This window comes from Xiphias gladius, chromosome 3 (assembly GCF_016859285.1).
Source record: "Xiphias gladius isolate SHS-SW01 ecotype Sanya breed wild chromosome 3, ASM1685928v1, whole genome shotgun sequence".
NCBI classification, from domain to species: Eukaryota; Metazoa; Chordata; class Actinopteri; order Istiophoriformes; family Xiphiidae; genus Xiphias; species Xiphias gladius.
In genome coordinates this window covers 9,910,236-9,929,823 of record NC_053402.1, presented here as the reverse complement: position 1 = coordinate 9,929,823, position 19,588 = coordinate 9,910,236, and the positions used below count along the sequence as shown (strand labels likewise).

Below are 19,588 nucleotides of genomic sequence, written 5' to 3'. Positions count from 1 at the left end.
TACATCACAATGGCCAAAATGGCTGTCGCACTTCAAAGACTCCTTAACATGCAGACGAGAAACACAGCCTTCTTTTGACTGAATTTGATGGATGCAAAAAGTAAATGGTGAAGCCCCCAACAAAAGGTTTTTCATCCTGAAATCACAGCCAGTAAGACCGGCTGTGGAAACGCCACATAGGGAATTAATGCAATTCAGGATCTGTAGTCGACAATTTGAATTCGAAGAAAATCGTTACAGCCACATTTAGGTATAGCTGCAAACATCTAGTGGCTAAGGAGTTCATAAACCCCAGATCAACATTTTTGACTGCACACAAATGAGGTATTCATTCACGGTGATGCATTCACATCACAAATTGACAAAAACTTTTGAAGCAACCAAAACTTAATAGTCATGAAACTATCTTATTACTGAAAACACAAGCCTAGTGCCTCAACATCCACTAAGTCTTTTACCATAACTCACAAATCTCTAAGTGCATCTGCACTGTTCATATAAAGTTTTAAAACACTTGAGAAATAAAATATTTTAGCTATGTTGAGTTTTGTTGAATAACAGGAGAGAATGGACAGTCAACACAGCAGACGTTGTTGTAAACAATGAAGCCTACATGGTTGCAGGGGCATATGCTGTTTGTGTGTGTGTGTGTGTGTGTGTGTGTGTGTGTGTGTGTGTGTGTGTGTGTGTGTGTGTGTGTGCGGTGTGTACTACATGCCTCCTTCCGGAATAAGAAACCTAGAAAATGGACAAACGCACACACAGACAGACACACACACACACATATGCACACAACTGTTTTCCTGCTGGGTTTAGAGACTTCCCTCTGACACAGGAATTCTTTCATCTTGGACACTAACACGGTTTTTAGGTGTGTGTGTGTGTGTGTGTGTGTGTGTGTGTGTGTGTGTGTGTGTGTGTGCGTGTGTGCGTGCGTGCGTGCGCCCGCTGTCACATTCCTAATGTGACAGCACTGAGTAATGACTCCCACATGGCAGAGAGAAGTTGGGGACCACCTGATGGAGAGGTAAAAAGGAGAACCCCCCCCCCCCCAATTCTCTTCCTTTTGTCTATTCTACCCTCCGTCACTTTGCACTTGTTCCCTGATAGTTTTCATCGGTCGGTACCTTTTAAGACTGCACACTAACCCACGCAACTAATCCACCCCCTATCAAATGTCACACACCTCTCTCCTCCGGTTATGTTCGGTATGACTGAAAATACTTTCAAATTAGCACGAGCGCTCTTGAGGCTTTCTGTCCCCTCACGTCAAAACAGTAGGAGCCAGAAGGCGAGTAACCAAATGTGCAGCACTGTCCAAATACTTAGGGAGCTTTGCTACTGCTTGCTACTTGATTCTGCAGGGACTCAGACACACCGCCTTTACTGTAGATTCCTTTCTTAAGACCAGTAGCGCGCCATCAGCTGCACCCCGGAGACTATTGTCTGTCTTGGCTACAACGATATATGAATGAGCGACAGTGGCCATCAAAAAGCTACCACATTTCATGCTGCGCGTCGAAACTTTCATCCATTCATGCATTCATTCATTCACTTAGCTGCTCATTCATGCCTCCATTCATTCAGCTGCCTCCAGGGTCGCGTAACACTTTACTTCGCATATTTGCATGTCTGATGACTGTGGGGCTTACAAAGCTCAACTAAAAGCTGGAAGAGAAGAGAAGAGACATTCTGTTATTGTCTACATCCGTCTCTGCCTTTTTTCCATGCATTCTGTTGAACAGTTCATGACTGCATGTCAACAGGGGGGATACAAATTAGTTTCCAGTGATTCTTTTTTTTTTTTTTTTTTATAACGGAGCCTTCCCATTTCATATGACACCGTTTTTCTGTGGCTTTCCACGGGCTCCATTCTCCCTCCGATTCCGTGCAACTTCACCACTGATACACTGTCCGGTGAGAACGCAGCCCAGTCCCCCCCTCCCCCCCCGCAACCGCAATCAACAGCCTCATCACGGCTGAAACGCAGCCGACAGCGGAAGATTGGGGAAACGGTTTCCAGCGTTACGGTGCAGAGAGCGCACGTCAACGGGACGCTGGACGATCATAGACCTAAGATCGTCTGATTATGTTCCGTTTAATAGTGCGCTTGCACTTGCGTAATCCTAAAGTAGTGTTACCCCCAAAACTAAAAGATAGCTGCACGAAAATAAGCAACAGCAACAATTAAATAAACTTGTTTCAAGGCACTGCAAAAAATAAGGTCACAGGGAACTAACAAAAGCAAAAGTCCGAAGGAATATGAATTTAGTGTTACCACACTAGCAGGCTTACAGAAACAAAGTACCTGAACTTTTTTTTTTTTTACCGGAAAGTCGTATGATTAATACAGCAGATACACTTTAAGTCCCAGTGAGACACACACACGGACACACTTCCTGTGTAAACTGGGGAAAGAAAAAGGGGAAAAAAGACCAATTAACCTCCCTCGAGACGCATTAAACACTGATTCTGTGAACTCAGAAAGACATAAATGTTAACTCTCTCACACACACACACACACACACACACACACACACACACACACAGGCCCACACACTGGTGAGTGACAACGCCCCTTTCATTTCCAAAGTCTGAGACTTGGAGCCAGAAGCTGAGTTATGATCTGCGTAAAAAGAAAAATACCTTCAGTCAGCAAAGCCTCCTGAAAACTACTCAGTGATAAAATATTAACAAATAAAAATAAACCTATACTAGTTTTCGGAGACGTACACATGTCCTGACAGAGCTCCAGTTAAAATCCAATTATTAGTGGATCATTGGATTTGGAGGGGACGCGAATCCCATTTAGAAAGTTCCGCGCAGCATTCAGACAATATGCAAACCAAAAATACCTCAGTTTACTCACCGAGTTCGGAGCGAAGGGGCAAGCTGTGTGGAGCTCCAGATGGGACTGTGTGTCTAGGTGGAAGAGAAAGGGGAATTGTGGGGATATGGAAAGTGAAAAAGTGTTGCAAGAAAGCAGCCTCCAAACGGGACAAAACGCGAGCTGGAGATCTTACTAGCAGTGCCAAAATAAAAAAGTTAGAAGCGCACGTTCTCAGGCACGGGCACTGTCGTGAGCGCGCGTGGGAGGGTTCGAGAGGTGAAGCTGGGTGTGGTTTGGGATTTAATATGCTGGCAAGTGTGTGTGTGTGTGTGTGTGTGTGTGTGTGTGTGTGTGTGTGTGTGTGTGTGTGTGTGTGTGTGTGTGTGTGTGTGTGAGTGTGTGTGTCCATCTACATGTCTTTATATGGTTGTGTGGACACATTTTAGTTCTAAACCATCGTTGTGAGGACATTTCACAGCTTCAAAAGGCTGTTTGAGGGTTCAGACTTGGATTTAGGGGTTCAGGTTAGATTGAGGTTTAGGTTGAGGGTTGGGGTTGGGTACTGAGTTGTGATGGTTAAAGTTAGGGGAAGGGAATTAGGAATGCATTATGTCAGTGAGGGTCCTCACAAAAATAGAAGCACAAACGCGCGCGCGTGTGTGTGTGTGTGTGTGTGTGTGTGTGTGTGTGTGTGTGTGTGTGTGTGAGAGAGAGAGAGAGTGTGTGTTTAAAAGTGACACGTGAGAAGACAGGTTTAGAGCTTGGCGGGAAAAATGTCTATAAAAAAAGTCATAGTGGGAGGTTTAAAAGTCAGTTTCCTCACAGGGCAGACAGACTGAAAAAGACAAAAGCAAAAAAAATGGCAGAGGTCAGACGGGGAGGGAGACAAAAGGAAATTAAAAAGATAAAAAGGGATGAATAGTGAAGAAGAGGAAGGCATGAAGAATGGAACAAATGCTGAAAATGGGGACAGGAGAAGAGCAATGGGAGGAAATGTGGATAAAAGAGAAATGAAGAGGTGAAAATGAGCAATGAATATGAGCAGGTTTTGCACACACTTTCCCCTGCACTCTCACTCTCTCCTCTACATGTACATATTTGTCATCATTCCCTTCTTCTGCTTTTTTTTTTTTTTTTGCAGGGAAAGTTCTACCGTTGCTCCTCTCGCTGTCGAGCACCACCAGCTGTCGCGCACAGTTTCCTTTATGGCAGTTTCTACACTCATTCTTACCCACAAAAGCATATTTGGTCAGAGATTGCTCGAGTGGTCCAGGCTTTACACTGACACCGCTGGTCATGCGTGCAGTCTCGTCTCTGAGATGTCACAGGTTTGCATTTTTTTGTACGGTGCATGATCCGTGTGGTTTTCGACTAAATGCTATGTTTTACATGGCTCTGCAAACATCGGTGTTATTTGAAGGGATATTTTTGACATTTTAGAAAATTTTTCTTCTTTGTTGAGAATTAGATGGGAAGATTAATACCCCCGAACTAGGCCAAGAATAGTCCTGCACTAACTCCCCATAAACACTGCGACATGCCATATTTATGCTTCGGTTTTTGTACCAGTTGAAACACAGGAGAAATAACAAGTGAGATTTAAAGGTGTTGGTTACCTTTGGAAAGAGCCAGGCCAGCTGTTGCCCCCTGTTTCTAGTCTTTTTGCTTAACTAAGCTATACGGCTGCCAGCCACAGCATCATGTTGAACTGACTGATGTGTGAGTGGTATCGATTTTCTCATCTAACTCTCAGCAAGACAGCATATTTTCTCAAGAAGTAAAACTATTCCTTTAATTTCAAATGTTAATCTCAGTGGGACCAACCAGCCTAAATAAAGGTCAGATAAATAAACGAAGGTCTGGCAGGAATTTAATGAGTGGTGCAGTAGAGGCATAGTGTCTTTTTGTGGGGTCACACTTTCAAATATGAAGACAGTCTAATGATGTTGTTCCAAAGGAGTAATTCTCAGAGGGTTTCAACTTTTCTCAGTGTCACTGCATTATTGTTTGTATTAATTTACTGCTGAGGGTGTAAAAAGCCTGTGTTTATACAATGCCACACCCGTCTCTAAAGGCATATCATCTCTGGGGCTGAGTCGACACAAAATAATTGATAATAATTATAATAATAAACAATAACTGAAAAGTCAAGACTTGACTGAAACTTCAGCAACTATCAAACATGCAAACTAAGTTTACATTGTGACCTCAGGATGTCAGGTTCTTTGTCCTCTGTACTCAGTGGTCCGAGCTTACCACTGTGACTGGATAGGATTCTTTCGTGGGGTCATACAGAAACGGTTAGCTCCAAATGGCGTGAGGGAATGAAGAGGGCATTGTCAAGGTCTCTGCAGCACATAATTCTTGGCATTTTCCTGGCAACTCGGGACTGCCACCGAGAATGAGTGTGAATGGTTTGGCCTGATGTCCACAGGTTGACATTCAAAGTTAAAAATCTTTACATTTGAAGTGAAGCGAGAGTGGCACTGGACTGCCTAGTTCAAGTGCCATAATTAAAATTGGGGGGGGAATGAAACATAGATGTGTCATGTTAATATCTGCTTGAATAAATGGCCCAAAAAAAAAGGACGTGGACTTGATGTCAAGAGAATCTGACAGTTCACAGTTGATTTTTCACTGATCAGCGCATATTTTCAGGTCTCCAAAGAGTTCAAGCGTTGGATTAAAAATAAGAATTTCAGGCTTTAAAAAAGCCATTACTATGATTTTGCTCAACCCCAGCATGTATACATGTTCTTATAACAGACAGCAGGAAGTAAGGTTATTGGGATTTTTCTAAAAAAAAATCTCCTCGTGTTTCTGCGTACGAATAGCAGGTTGCCAAGGTCAGCAGTTCTCGTTAGACCAAAAATTGCTCTCTGAATGTTTGCACACATGCAGTATGCACACACTCATACACATCATCTAGCAGTATCACATAATATATGTATACTATTAGCAATACACACACACATAATATGATGTGCAGTCAGGAGAAGAATGGATGGAATCTGTATGTTGAGCTGATGACACCACATCGTAACACTTACTACAAGGGAACTTCTCTCTCATTCGCTCTCTGTTTTTTCCCCATCAGACCTGCTAGTAGACATCCAAGTGTGTGCACACACATCCAAACACACATTTTCTTGCATTCTCTCTCCCATTTATATGTTTGTATATGTTTGTCAATGTTTCCTAAAGCCTACAAGTAGTAAATGCCTGTGAATTGGCACACGATTGCAGGATTATCTCTCCTTGGAGGTGATATCACAAAATTTAAAGAAAAAACAAAAAAAAAAACAGATCCCAGGATTTTTATAGGCAGAGTAGTCTTTTGGAAAATATTACCACCAAACCAGATATCATTGCCTGTCTGCCACCTGTGTGTTAGCCAGCTGCAAGTTTGTTGTTCATTTCAACATAGCATTGCTGCATGTAACAGCACACGCACACATACATAGGCCCACAGCTAGTGCCTGGTCCAATAACAAAGCAATCCTCATCACATTCGTCACCACTCTCATCCAACTACACTGTTGCACACGAACACACACAGGAGTGGTGGGAACAAGTTTCACCTCTCTGCCAGGTGTCAAGTGTCACACCGCAAACATCAGCGACCCACTTACATAAATACACACACACACACACACACACACACACACTACACTGTACGTCACTGTCAACATATTCCAGTTACCTGCTATCGAACCATAGGTGGAAACAATAAGTTGTACACATCACCACCCAATAACCCCCCCTGCCTTGTGCTTCTTCTGTGTGTAGTTTTCACATTTAAGTCATTCCTTTAGTATTAAGCCACATTTTATTCTGTAATCCTTCATCAACACAAAGTCATTAAGAAGTGTTCCTGTGAATAGATTATGGATGTTCTCACTCCATGCTTTTCTCTTTGTCAAAAGGTGAGTGGGAGCTTTTGTCTTATTAAAAGAGGAATTCCACCCAAAACTCAAAGTGTAATGAAGGGATGTGCTCCATTTGTAGCAATATACTGTAGCATGTAAAATTTTATGATAATAAATGCAAACTTAGTTTCAGAAGCAAGACAGAGCCATCCCAAATGGTGAAACACAGTGCTTTGAGTGTTTTGAATGTTTTCCCATTCCAGCAGCATATGACCCAGAAGCGAAGAGTATTGCATAAAACGTGGAAGAGGCCCAACTGCGGCAAATCTACATGTGCACGTCAAACATGACTATCATGGTGGACGAAGTGAGGAAGTCTTCCAAACCTTTATCTAAGTAAAAATACTTAATCCTTCCAGTCGTATGTAAGTATGTAAGCACTATCACCAGATAAAAGTGCTGCTTATGCAAAATGCCCTCTTCCAGGGTGCTGTATTATCGTATTAAAGAGAAATAATATAATATGCCATATATGTGAGTAACATTTTCATGTTATATCTGGTTACATGCTATTTTAAAAGGTTTTAAATAACATTGGGTAGTTTAATCTGTAACACTGAATTACAGTTATAAAATGTTTCATGTTTGTGTAATATCTTCAAATCGGCAAAGCAACTGTCACTGACAAATAAATGTAGTGGTGTGAAAAGCACATCTGTAGAAAATTATGGACTGTTATTGGCTACAAAGGCCAGACCTCTTACCCTACCCCCAGTCTGTGCATCTCATGTATTACATTCAAGTCACAGAGATAAGCTCCTTATTCTCCAAAAAGTAAATACCCAGCAATCGTTGAAAAACCTCAGAAGGTTGTTTATTGACATTTATTGCTGTGCTGAATGCATTTCCATAATTCTCAAGCATTTCTTCTAATCATCTTCATCTTGTCCAATGAAAAAGATTTTTCACCCATATCCCAAGCTGTGCCTTTTTTTTCCACATCCAAACAATTATGGTAGCCCAAAATGGCATATCTCCCTACTCAAGTTGTACAAAGTGAACCAAAATTTAAAACTTTATTATCATTTATATTCGTATCAATTGATGTTTATTTCCAACATTTATATTTTTGAACAAAATAACGCATTAATATTAGGTTGCGTTTTACAAAAAGAGCAAGGTCATGTGTCATTTCTAGCTATCTTCAGAACGGTGGCCAGTGTTTTCTAGACCTTGTATATTTTTAAAAACATTGCCTGGTATTTATTTTTCAGAAAACTGGGTGCAGAGCTCTGTGACTTGAATTTAATGGTAATACATGAGGGCACAAACTACCCTTGCCCTTCTTTCATGTGTCCTGCATTAGCACAACTTTTTATAGAGTTCCTTCTGAAGTGACATCCTGCGCAGACCAGCAGTGCAGCACGTATGTAAGAGTGGGAGATTAAATCTAAATTTTCTTGCAAATAGTGAGTGAAATGTTAGTCATTTAAAAATATATGACGTGCATATTTAGGCATGTATTTTCATGAAACTTTACACAAAGACTAACTGGAGCTTCCTACAACAGGCTGCTTCTGTTTCTTTCATCTACAGTAGTGCCTCCGACACTTCTACGACCTGGATGTGTGCCAGAAACACATTCACATACACACACACACACGCACACACACACACACACACACACACACACATGAAAACACACACAGATCTAGAGCCAGACAGGAAGCACCCCCCACCTCCCATGTTCCTGTTTCTCACAGCATGCATGCGTGTGTGTGTGTGTGTGTGTGTGTGTGTGTGTGTGTGTGTGTGTGTGTGTGTGTGTGTGTGTGTTTCTTAGTGAGTGTGTGTGAGTGTGTGTCCACTCGAGGCCCACTACTGCCGGCAATCGGCAGGAGGCAGATTGAACAGCACAGGAAAAAAACCACACAAAGAAATGAGATAGAAGATAGTGGAGGATAGAAGCATTATCACTGGAGAGGAAAAAATATGTAGAAAATTATACAGAGAGCAACAGACAGTGATAGTGACCAAGTCAGAAAGATGTGATTATGGAACAATGCTGGCGGTCAAAATGTTTTCTACACCTCTATCCTCCCTCCCTTCCTCTGGGTTAGGCTCAGGCAGTGTTAGCACTGTTGCACATAATCAGTGTTCTCCATTCTCAGTGCGAGGCAGCAAACAATTTTAAATATGTTAAGTCTCTTCTTCCATTTTTAGCTTGATGAAAGATGTACATTTATGCCATCATCCAAACCTTTCTGATAAACACTGACATATAGAACAAGAAATATAGAGGCACTGTCATTGCAACATTTTTACAGTTGATGTCAAACAGCTGCCTGATTATGAAATAGTGGCTTTATGGAGGGTCATACATACTACAGCACATACAAGGGAGTCTTCCCTGCACGTGACAACACAAGACATTTCTTCAAATGTATCCACTTTGGAGATCCACTTTTGGTGGTCAAAAAAACTGTCTAAGTGGGGACTGGTGGCTGGGGGGAAAAAAAAAAAGGAACACATGCCCTAAAGATGAGGCGCTTTAGGGTGATTACTGTCTCAGAAATAAAAAGAAAGTTGAAATGACACTTTTAATTATGTAACTAAGGTCACTGGGAACGCATTCGTGAACGCAAACAGAAAGAAGTAAAAAAAAATTCAGCAGGTACATACCTCTTACCAATGTTGCTTCCACCTGTCGGTAGAGATACACACAAGATCACACACATACAGTCACACAAACACGTGCTACTTTCCATTGCATTTGCATCCCCATATTTTCATTCATTTGCTTAGACACCTGGCCACAGGAGGCAATGTTGGACACAGAAAGAGTCCATAGAAGCACAGTGGGGGGGGGCTGACTGCAAATTTTAGGTCATGAGCAAGACGATATCAGGGTTTGTTCCTTTGCAAACACCCGCACACACAAAAAGAAAAGGAGCAGAAACACCCAAACCCCACAAGTCAACAAGGAAATGACCACTGGCACAAGTACTACACTGATAAGAAGGCCGCCATTAGCGATCTGTTATTCACACAGTCATCATGGTTTACCAGCACTTTCTCTCCCAGCTAATGGACACACAAACACAGGCGCACCCACAAAAAGACACACTCATACACACACCCAGGTGTGTACACAATAGACACACACAGTTTAATCAAATAATCACAAACTTCTGTCTAAACCAAATATTTTTTGACACATTTAGGTTACGTGTGTGTGTGTGTGTGTGTGTGTGTGTGTGTGTGTGTGTGTGTGTGTGTGTGTGTGTGTGTGCCTGTGATTGAAAACCTTTGCTAATTTTTTTCATCAACACATTGTCTGAATTGTTATTGTTTTTGAGAACAATTTTATGGCATTACAAAATAATAAAAAGCAAAAATAAGAGTACTATTAACTGAACTCCTGTAAAAAACATCATTTTTATAATGAGTGCAAAATACATTTTAATAGTTTATGAACACATATATAAATTTGTATTGATGCTGAAAATATTTTGCTAGCTGAAAATAATAATTTGCAGTAAAAATGCATTTGTCAAATAAATTATTATTAATTAATTACTGACCATTCAAAAGCAGATATGGATGTTCCTAAGTATCAAACATATATAATAATAATAGTTTCATGTTTAGGAACCACTCTCATGTAAAGCTACAGCCAGGAGCCATTTAGCTTAGCTTAGCCTAAAGACTGGAAACAGGGGGAAACAGCTAGCCGTTCTCATCAGAAGATATTAAGATCTGCTTACCAGCATCTCTCAATCTCACTTATTAACACACTGTACTCTGTGGGTTTTTTGAATCCAGACAAAAAAACCAAAAAAAAAATGAACTGAGGGTTAAGTGCTGGGCTATTTTTATTTTGTTCAGGGAGTCACCGAACCCGGCCAAGAAACAGTCCCGCTTGAGAGCGGCATTGATCGCCTCGGCAGTAAATGGATAAGCATATTTTCCAAAATGTTGAACCAGTCCTCTAACCCCAGTTTTGAGAGATATTTCCTTTTTACTTGAGGGGTTATTATGCACTAAGCCTATTTATTTGATTTAGTCCCTGTGTGCCTCTAATGCACTCAGCCTATTCCAGTTTAATTTATGTTGCATTTCAAAAGTGCACTTGACAGCTTGACTTGACAGCTAAATAACTTACAGTATATCCCTGTATATCCTCCTGATTCAAACAGGAGATGCCCCTAAACACAGAACATAAGGTTTGGAAACTATCTCCTCAGTGTCAAAATGTATGTAATTTAAAAAGCTTTACAAATGCAAAATGGAATAAATAAATAATGATAAAAATAGCCCTACTTTGCTACAGGAATCAGCTCCTGTTTGTGATTATGTATATTTATTTCACTATATAGCAGATATTGTATTTTTCCTTTCAATGGCAGGAAATCCTGTGTTCAGAGTTTAAGACCATTGTGTATGTGTGTAGAAATGCAGAGGAAAACACTTTTATCTTACACTGTGTGAACAGAAATAGGCTGTTAGCCCAGCTAATCTTCCTTCCTTTACATAAATACTCTGACATGCGAGGACACCCACACATAACTGGCTTTCCTTCCTTGGAACTAAGATATTTTCATCATCATCACAACTGCCCTCCAGCTGTTGAGTTCAGACACACACACACACACACATAATAAAGCCAGACAGAGAGATAACAACAGTTATTCTGGGGTTATTCTGTTCAGACAGTGAGTCAGGACATCTGAGAGGGAGCAGGGGACACCGCCATCAACCAACATATGACCTCTCCTCTCCAATGACCCCTCACCTCGTCAGATTCTATATGTGTATGTGTGCCTGTTTGTTCACATGTACACAAGCTTTCCTGCTCTCAGCGTCGTGATGGAGGCTGTTGGAAGTGTTAAGGTTGAGGCAGGTGAAATGTCTAGTAAGCGTGCTACTCCCACACCAAAACACACCAAAACACACCACCATCTTATATTCACACATGCCAACAGTACATTGTTCTCCATATTAAAACAACGTCACAGTGAGTGCTGCTACTTCACTAATCTTTCTGTTGTCACTTCTTCACAAGATGCTGTTGTCTTAATTACGAGCATCGAGCCACATTAGGAGCATCTACCAAAAGTTAAAAACATTAATCCATGAACTCCGAGCTCAGCAGCATTCTGAGGCTGAGCTCTGATTTGGAGGGATGAGGTAAAAAGCTGCAGCCCATGGAGGGTTAGCCCTGGTCTTAGCTGTTTGGGTTGGGGAGGGGCTGTCTGATTTGTTTGGTCCAGCGAGTGCAGGGCTGTATGTGGTCACTGGTTCAAGTTGCAGGCCGGTGAGATGGAGGCTCGGGGATGGAAGCAGGAAGATAGAGCCACTTTCTTGGATTCCTTTGGCTTCAGACTGACCAGAATAACTGCAAGAAGCATCTGAAATTCCTTTTACACATTTGCTCTGTATGTGTGGGTGCAAATGCTATCTATTGCTCAACTACTGTATGTAGTACAATATTGTATAGATACTGCCTCTAACATTCTAAAATGAATAATTTTACATTGTGTTGAGAGGGAATGTGAATAATTTTGTCAAAGAAACAAACCAACAAACAAAAAAACAAGACCATTGCCAAGAAGTATGATCGCTTCTTCTTGCCTTCACATTGGTTTTGTAAAGTGTGCCAGTGGACTAGATTTTGTAGTGGAGCGCAAGTGGGTTTCACAGTAATGTTTTTGGTGTGTGTGGGAACCTGTTGAGGGATCATGTCTATGGTTAGTTTAGTTTGGCATAAAGACTGCAAATAATGGGACACATCTAGCCAGGCTAAGTCAGAAGGTAACAGAAATTTGCCTCCCAGCTCACTTATTAACTCTCACTTATTAACACATCTTGTCTGTTTATTCTTTACAAAAACAGAAGTGTAAACACCAGAGACTCCTGTAATTTACTGGTCTCAGACCCTGAGAATAAGTGACCTGCGACTCCATGCTTATCAGAGAATGCATTTAGCTGTCTGCACCTTCCCCAGGCCATCGTAGGGTACAGCTGCAGGGATTCAGCATTTTTGTAAATTAGGAGAACATTTTAATTCACCTTATTTGCTTTCTCAGCACTTCATCATCTGTGATCATACTTTCAGGACATTATGAGTGTGACCCAACTTTTAGCTGACTGTAGTCTCATCTGAGCGCCTGATTTAAGTCATTTTTTTCTACCAAACCCAAAATGTATCACTTCTTTGTTTGTGAACTTCTTCGTCAGTCTTTCTCTCTAAAAAGAAATAATAACCATAATTAAGTAAGATCTAGTTGGGTGACTAATATAGATTTGCACGTGTTGTCACTCAAGACGTTACCACACACACACACACACACACACACACACACAAAAGATGAACAAAAATGCATGCATGTCCACAATGTGCTCCTTATGTTGGTGAGCAATGGTTTTGCATAGCCCGTGTTTAATGCTGCTGGGTGAGTGTAATTTCATTTTCATTAACTGCAGACAGAATAACAAACATTCTTCTGGAGTGTGGAAAGAACTTTAAATAAAGGCATGTGAACTGTTTATTAAATTAAAATGTCAAATGCAAACTTCAAAATCTCTGTAACTCTCTATAAACTGAGACATATTGTATGATCAGACATTGGACTGTTGGCCAACAAGGTGCAGCAAAAAAAAACTTTAAAACAGTCTCTGAGGGGATGAGAGGACGAAAGACGAGGAACTGAGGGAGAGGGATGAGGGAAAATGGGAATATCTGAAACAGAGGAACGATGGAGGAGGAACTAAAACCACACAGGCGTGGTTGATAAAAGAAGTCAACTTGTAAGATTCTGTCGTTGCTTTTGGAGTAGGCTCTCTAACCACCAGCCCACACTGACTTCCGTTGATTTCAATAAGACCACTGTATTGATACAGCAGTGTGCTGCTGAAGTGAGCTCATCCAAACAACTGTTGTAATTTAAATGGAAAAATACATTGTAATTGCCCTCCAGATCGACACATATAAGGCTGTTCTGATCTGATGTCTCTGTCAGCAGGAAGACATAATTTGTTAGTTATGATCTCATAACACTATGCTTAAGGTTTAGGCACAAAAACAACTTAGTTGGTACTATGGAAAGATCATAGTTTGGGTTAAAATATGTCAAAACATCTTGATTTGGGTAAAAATTACCACTTCGTTAAGGAAAGGAGAACTTTGGCAGCAAGGTTACATTAATATGCAAATATGTCTAACCACACATTCATGTTACTGTACCCTATACACACCCACACCTAGGCAGCCCCTTTCATTGTTGTTCCAGAGGGCAGTTTTGCGTCTGAACACAGCCATAGACAAGACTAGGACTTTACCTGGAGGACTGACACACTGGATTAAGATCTACTTTTTATTTTCTTTACTGTGTTTTTAAAGAATCAATAACATACTGTGCATGTCTAAGGCACCTCTGTGACATTTGGAAGGTGGTGAACAAAGCTTCTGTATAATTGATGGTAGTGTTACTATATGTATACTGGCTTAGGCCAAGTAGTGAATTAAAACATAAGGGCGATGTCAGGTTCGTTTCATTGAATCTTCGAAACATAACAGCTGCTAAAGTATTTGCGTTACCAGGTTCATTCTGTAAAAGTTGGTCACTAAAAATTCAGTGATAGTTTGTTTTTGTATTCATGAAAGACAGAAAGAGAAGGGTGACCACTTCATGAAATCTAATGAAATCTAAAAACACTTTGTTTCCTGGTGTACTTCATTGTTTTCACATGCAGCTCATTAACAACAGCATGTCCAGATCACACCCATCTTTTTTCCATAAACGACTTACTTCCTCTTTCCTCTTCAGTTGTGTGACATCTCTGCCCTGTCACGCACTCTCTCCCACAAAACCCCTTCTGTTAATCCTTATAGAAAAAGCGTGAGTTATGTTAAGGCTGGTGTGTGTGTGTATGTGTGTGTGTGTGTGTGTGTGTGTGTGTGTGTGTGTGTGTGTGTGTGTGTGTGTGTGTGTGTGTGTGTGTGTGTGTGTGTGTGTGTGTGTGTGTTTGTGTGGCATTGTTCCCAGTGTGATGACCGCTTGTGCAGCCAAGGCTTAACTTTTGTGCTGAGTAACTTTGTGCACAGAATCTCTCTGTGTGTGTGTGTGTGTGTGTGTGTGTGTGTGTGTGTGTGTGTGTGTGTGTGTGTGTAGGCCACTTGCTGAATGGACAGAATCTGTCTGACTTCATGATGGGCTATCTAGTCAACTGAACGCTGTGTGTTTGTGTGTGTGTGTGTGTGTGTGTGTGTGTGTGTGTGTGTGTGTGTGTGTGTTTGTGTGTGTGTGTGTATGAGAGAGAGAGAGAGCGAGACTGAGAGAGCAAGGGAGAGATTTGACAGGTGATGTCATCGCTCATAGACATGTATGTGCATGCAAAAACTCAGAATAATCCAATCCAATCCAAATGTCCACAGCAGTTACAGTTAATGATATGAGTATAATCCAGTGTTTTATTAAGGAGACCACATGCATCACATCAATACTTATTACACATACATCACTTTTAGCCTCAGCAAAGTTGGTCAGTCGATCTGTTTGTTGGTCAGTCCGGCACATCGGTCCAGGCTGAAATATCTAAACATTCAAATGTTGATATTATTATACAGTTGATCCCCAGTGGATGAATCCGAATGACTTTGGTGATCCCCTGACTTTTCATCTAGCTCCATCTTTGGGTCAAAATTTAGATATTTCTAGTATTTGGGTTTAAGACCAAATACCTGTAAAACCAATGACATTCACCTCAGCATCAGCTGTAGTCTGTGTTTGATGCTAATTAGCAAATGCTAGCACGGTAACACGCCAAACTAAGGTAGTGAACATGGTAAAAATGGTACCTGCCACACATCACCATGTTAGTTGTCATTGTGAGCATGTTGCCATGCTAACGTTAGTCTTATTTTAACTGTAACTTCTGTAATAAAATTATTGCAACATATGCCAATAAAGGAATAGTTTGGTGTACCGTTATTTGCTTAGATGTGGAGACTTAGATGAGAACACTGGTACAACTCTCATATCTGTCCCATCAAATTTAAGGCTACAACCTGCAACTGGTTAGCTTAGCGTAGCACAAAGACTGGAAATGGGGACTATTTTTTGAGCAGTTTCACATTTCCCGTTACTGCTCCCAGGTAAGATATAGTCAAACACACAGCCTCCTGGAAAAAGTTCAGTTCTTAAGTTTTTCTACAAACATAAAAAAACAAAATGTAATGTGTTTATTACTGAGATTTAGAGGTGGTGGTAGATGGATTTTGTTTCCTTTGGACAGAGCCAGGCTAGTTGTTTCTCCTGTTCCCAGTCTTTTGTGTTTTGTGCAGTTTTACCGTGTCAATATGAGAGTGGTATCAATGTTCTCACCCCACTCTTCACCAGAAAGCAAATGAACATATTTTCCAAAATGTTGTCTGTACATTGCAGCGTCAACACTGATCTCCTCACTGCAGGGTTTTCATTTGTTACCACCTCATTATGTAGATTCAGCACTTTTCCAACACATGCTAAATGTAGTTCCTTTTCAACCAGAGTCTTGTTCTCATTTGTTTGAATGTCCATTTATTGACTTTCTTCCTGTATTCTACAAATATGCAATACATACCTAATATAAGCTATATGTGATCTGCAAATAGACATGGGCATTAAGTGCCACAATAGGAGTTAAATAAATTCCATAAATGCATGAAATATATACTTTGTTTTCCCATCTGCTTTGAGTGTCTTCTCTCTCTCTCTCTGTCTCTCTATTCAAAGAGTTAATTCAACCTTTTTAGCACTTCCATTATAGGGTATGGAGAGGCAGGGGAGGAATAGCAAAGGGGAGAAAGGAAGGATATTATAGCCATTTCATAAACGACTCCAGCAAACTACAGTGTCCAGCTATACTGTTGGTTGTGTCTGCTTACATGTAGCCTCGAGGGATGAATTACACACCTAATTACACCCCTCTCTCTGCTCTCTCTCTCTTTCTCTGCACCCCTTGCTTGCTTTGTTTACGTCTTTGTATGTGTCTATGTCAGTGTCTGTCCCCATCTCGCTTTTCATGTCTACTTTTATATGTACTAGCTGTCACTCAAGGACTTTTCTAGTCTTTCTGCATCTATGACATCTCTAACTTAATGTCCATTCATAACAGCTTCATCTGTAACTAGAAATCCAGGACAAGCCCATGCAGCCATGATATATCAGTCATATTTTATGGAAACTTACTAATGTAATTTTAGCTAATATGTACTACCCGGGGTCTTAATGCCATTTATAATCTTTAACATGACTGTGAAAATAGTGCTAAGCAGTGAATACAGCTTGTTAATGGTTTGTGTGAATAGGTTTGCCAGTTAGTGATGGATTGTCCAACACAAAGAAAATATCACATTACACAAGCTTGAACGGGCAAATAGTTGGGGGAGGAGAAGGCACATAGATACACAAACACACACAGACACGCACTTACATAGACACCTAATACACTAGTATACACGTGTTGTTTTACATACACATATATTGTACAGATGTACCCAAACAGAGACGTGCACATTCACACACATTCACATCTAATGCTTATCTTTGTTCCCCGATTGCAAAGCCAGACAGATGACGCTCTTCTGACCAATCACCTCATCCGGAAATGTCAATGAGCCAATCATACAGCTTGTTCCAAAAGGTTAAATGTGTTTGAATAGAAACAACTGTGGACTGCAAAGACCCACCTAACGTGATATGCAATACACACTCACACACCTATCAGAAGAGTGAGAAAAGGGCTAGAGAAGTGGAGAAAGATGCCACAAGTGCCGCAAATGAAAGATGTTGTGTGCAGCACTTTTTTTTTTAAATAATGTCAACTGCATGGCCAATGCTTCCTGAGGATATTAGTACCCATTACACTTTACAGTAAATGTCCTCTGAGGTCCTCCTAAGTCGCTCATATCTCTCACTTTTATTAAATGTTAATTGTACTCAGATATCTTCACATTAATATTTCCCCACTTATTTCGCAATAAAGGGAATAAATGACGTTAAAATGCCAAATAGAGCAGCTTCAAAATTGCACTGGATTACAGCATACTTTGTGTCAGCATAATTTTTCAGAAATAAATTCATGTCTATTCACTTCAGCAACTTTAATTTCAAATTTGTATAAAACGTGAGCATGTACAATAATGGAATCCCCTTCTCCTTGTCTCTGTCTCTTTCTTTTCCTGTGTCTATCTATATGATGATACCTTTTCCTGACATAACTGAATCAACAGCACTCCCTAGTGGGCACAGTTCTAGGATAATAAATCAACTTCCTGCTGCTGATTCAGTTTAACAGTAATGATCATGTGTTAAACACAGTATTGAGGAATAGTGAATGCTGAGTTAATGCTACTAGATGGAATACCGTAAAATACTTTTTTCTAGCTTCAGTTCCCTTTGGTAATGTGTCGGCTGCTCTTTTTCCCACGGCAGCTGACACTGTTAAATTTAGTGTTTTCCATAAAGTGAGATCTAGAGAGAGGGTAAAATTAAATATCAGTTTCGTATTGTGTTAAGGCCCGGTCACACCAAAAACTGGCACAGCGTGATCTTAAGATGTTGTACCCGTGCTGCTCTTTCCACAGCACAGCTCATCAGCCGCTGCTGCCCCTGTCCAGTTTTGAATTAAATAGTACTGATACGTACAAGATAATATAACTCTTGGATGATGTGAGATATTATGACACACAGAATACAGTAGGACTGCTCCGATCAAATGTATCTGTCAGATTGCACTGAAATTTAAATTCACAGTTTCAAAAGACTACACCAAACTGCATTAAATAATGTTTTCAATTAAACAAAGCACAGGAATTGTTTAAGTGATTATTGTAAAAATTCAGGAAATGATTTTCATGAGGACTTTTTTGTAACAGTGTGAACAGTTTTAACAATGTGTCGCTTTTCACTCTGTTTTGACAGGACTATTGCATAGAAACATAAACTGAGTGCAACCTTAATTATAAAACAAAGCAAAATAAACTTAAAAAGTGCCTGTTTTTTGGTGGCCCAACTAAAACTGTAAATGCACATGTGTCTGCTAAAATAAAACCTCATTGTTATGGTTGGAAAATATGATGACTGGGGGGGACTGAGAATCTTCACAGACATGATGAGTGGGCTTTCAGTATATTCAGAAATGTGCATTCTGTGATACGTCCTCTGAGGGCCAACTTGTTTGGAGGCTATGCAATGAAGCAAGTTCAAGTCAGGCTGTCTTTGAATGATCTGGCGTCACTAAGTGGATAGTATGCAAACACTGGTCACACAAGGTTGGATAGCAGCTGCTAGGGCTAGCTCAGGATTTTACAACCCAGCTATGAATATAGAGCTGTGAAAAAAGTGGCATTAGCAATTGCTAGCAAATGTCAAAAGCAGTGAATTATATAAGATATGATAAAACTAATCCCTAAAAGAAATAGAGGGGTGTAGCACACAGATTAAAAAGTAGGAACAGAACAAAGCTGAATTTTTTTTCAAATGTGTTAGAGTAAACTGCTACGGTAAAGAAATTCGTCACTAATGTTTTCCTTTCTTACCATGAATGAATACTGTAACAAAAAGTAATGTTTCTTCTGAGAGTTTAATGGAGAAAACAGTGTAACTGAACAAGTAAAAGGCAGGAAGACAAGAATGTTGATGACTTAGTTCAAGATTTTTATGTAACCAAAACAAGCCGAGTGAAAAAAATACTGGAAAACTTAAAGGTTGAGTGTGTACTTACTCTCACTATATTGTATTTTATTGTATTTGTAAACTGTAAATTTTATTCATTATTTGTAACTAATTCATTAGAAAACAAATTAATCTGTGTAGCTGATAGAAGCCATGTTTTACGACCGACT

General features: G+C 40.3%; 1 protein-coding gene across 1 annotated transcript in view; it reads right to left on the bottom strand.

The window, feature by feature from the left end:
* emp2 (epithelial membrane protein 2) overlaps nucleotides 1–3,064 on the bottom strand; it is a 12,072-nt gene extending 9,008 nt beyond the window's left edge. Inside the window, exon 1 of the mRNA XM_040156615.1 lies at nucleotides 2,870–3,064. The gene's annotated coding sequence lies outside the window, so the exon portion shown is untranslated. The remainder of the gene's footprint in view (nucleotides 1–2,869) is intronic.
* Between the last annotated feature and the right edge of the window lie 16,524 nt (nucleotides 3,065–19,588).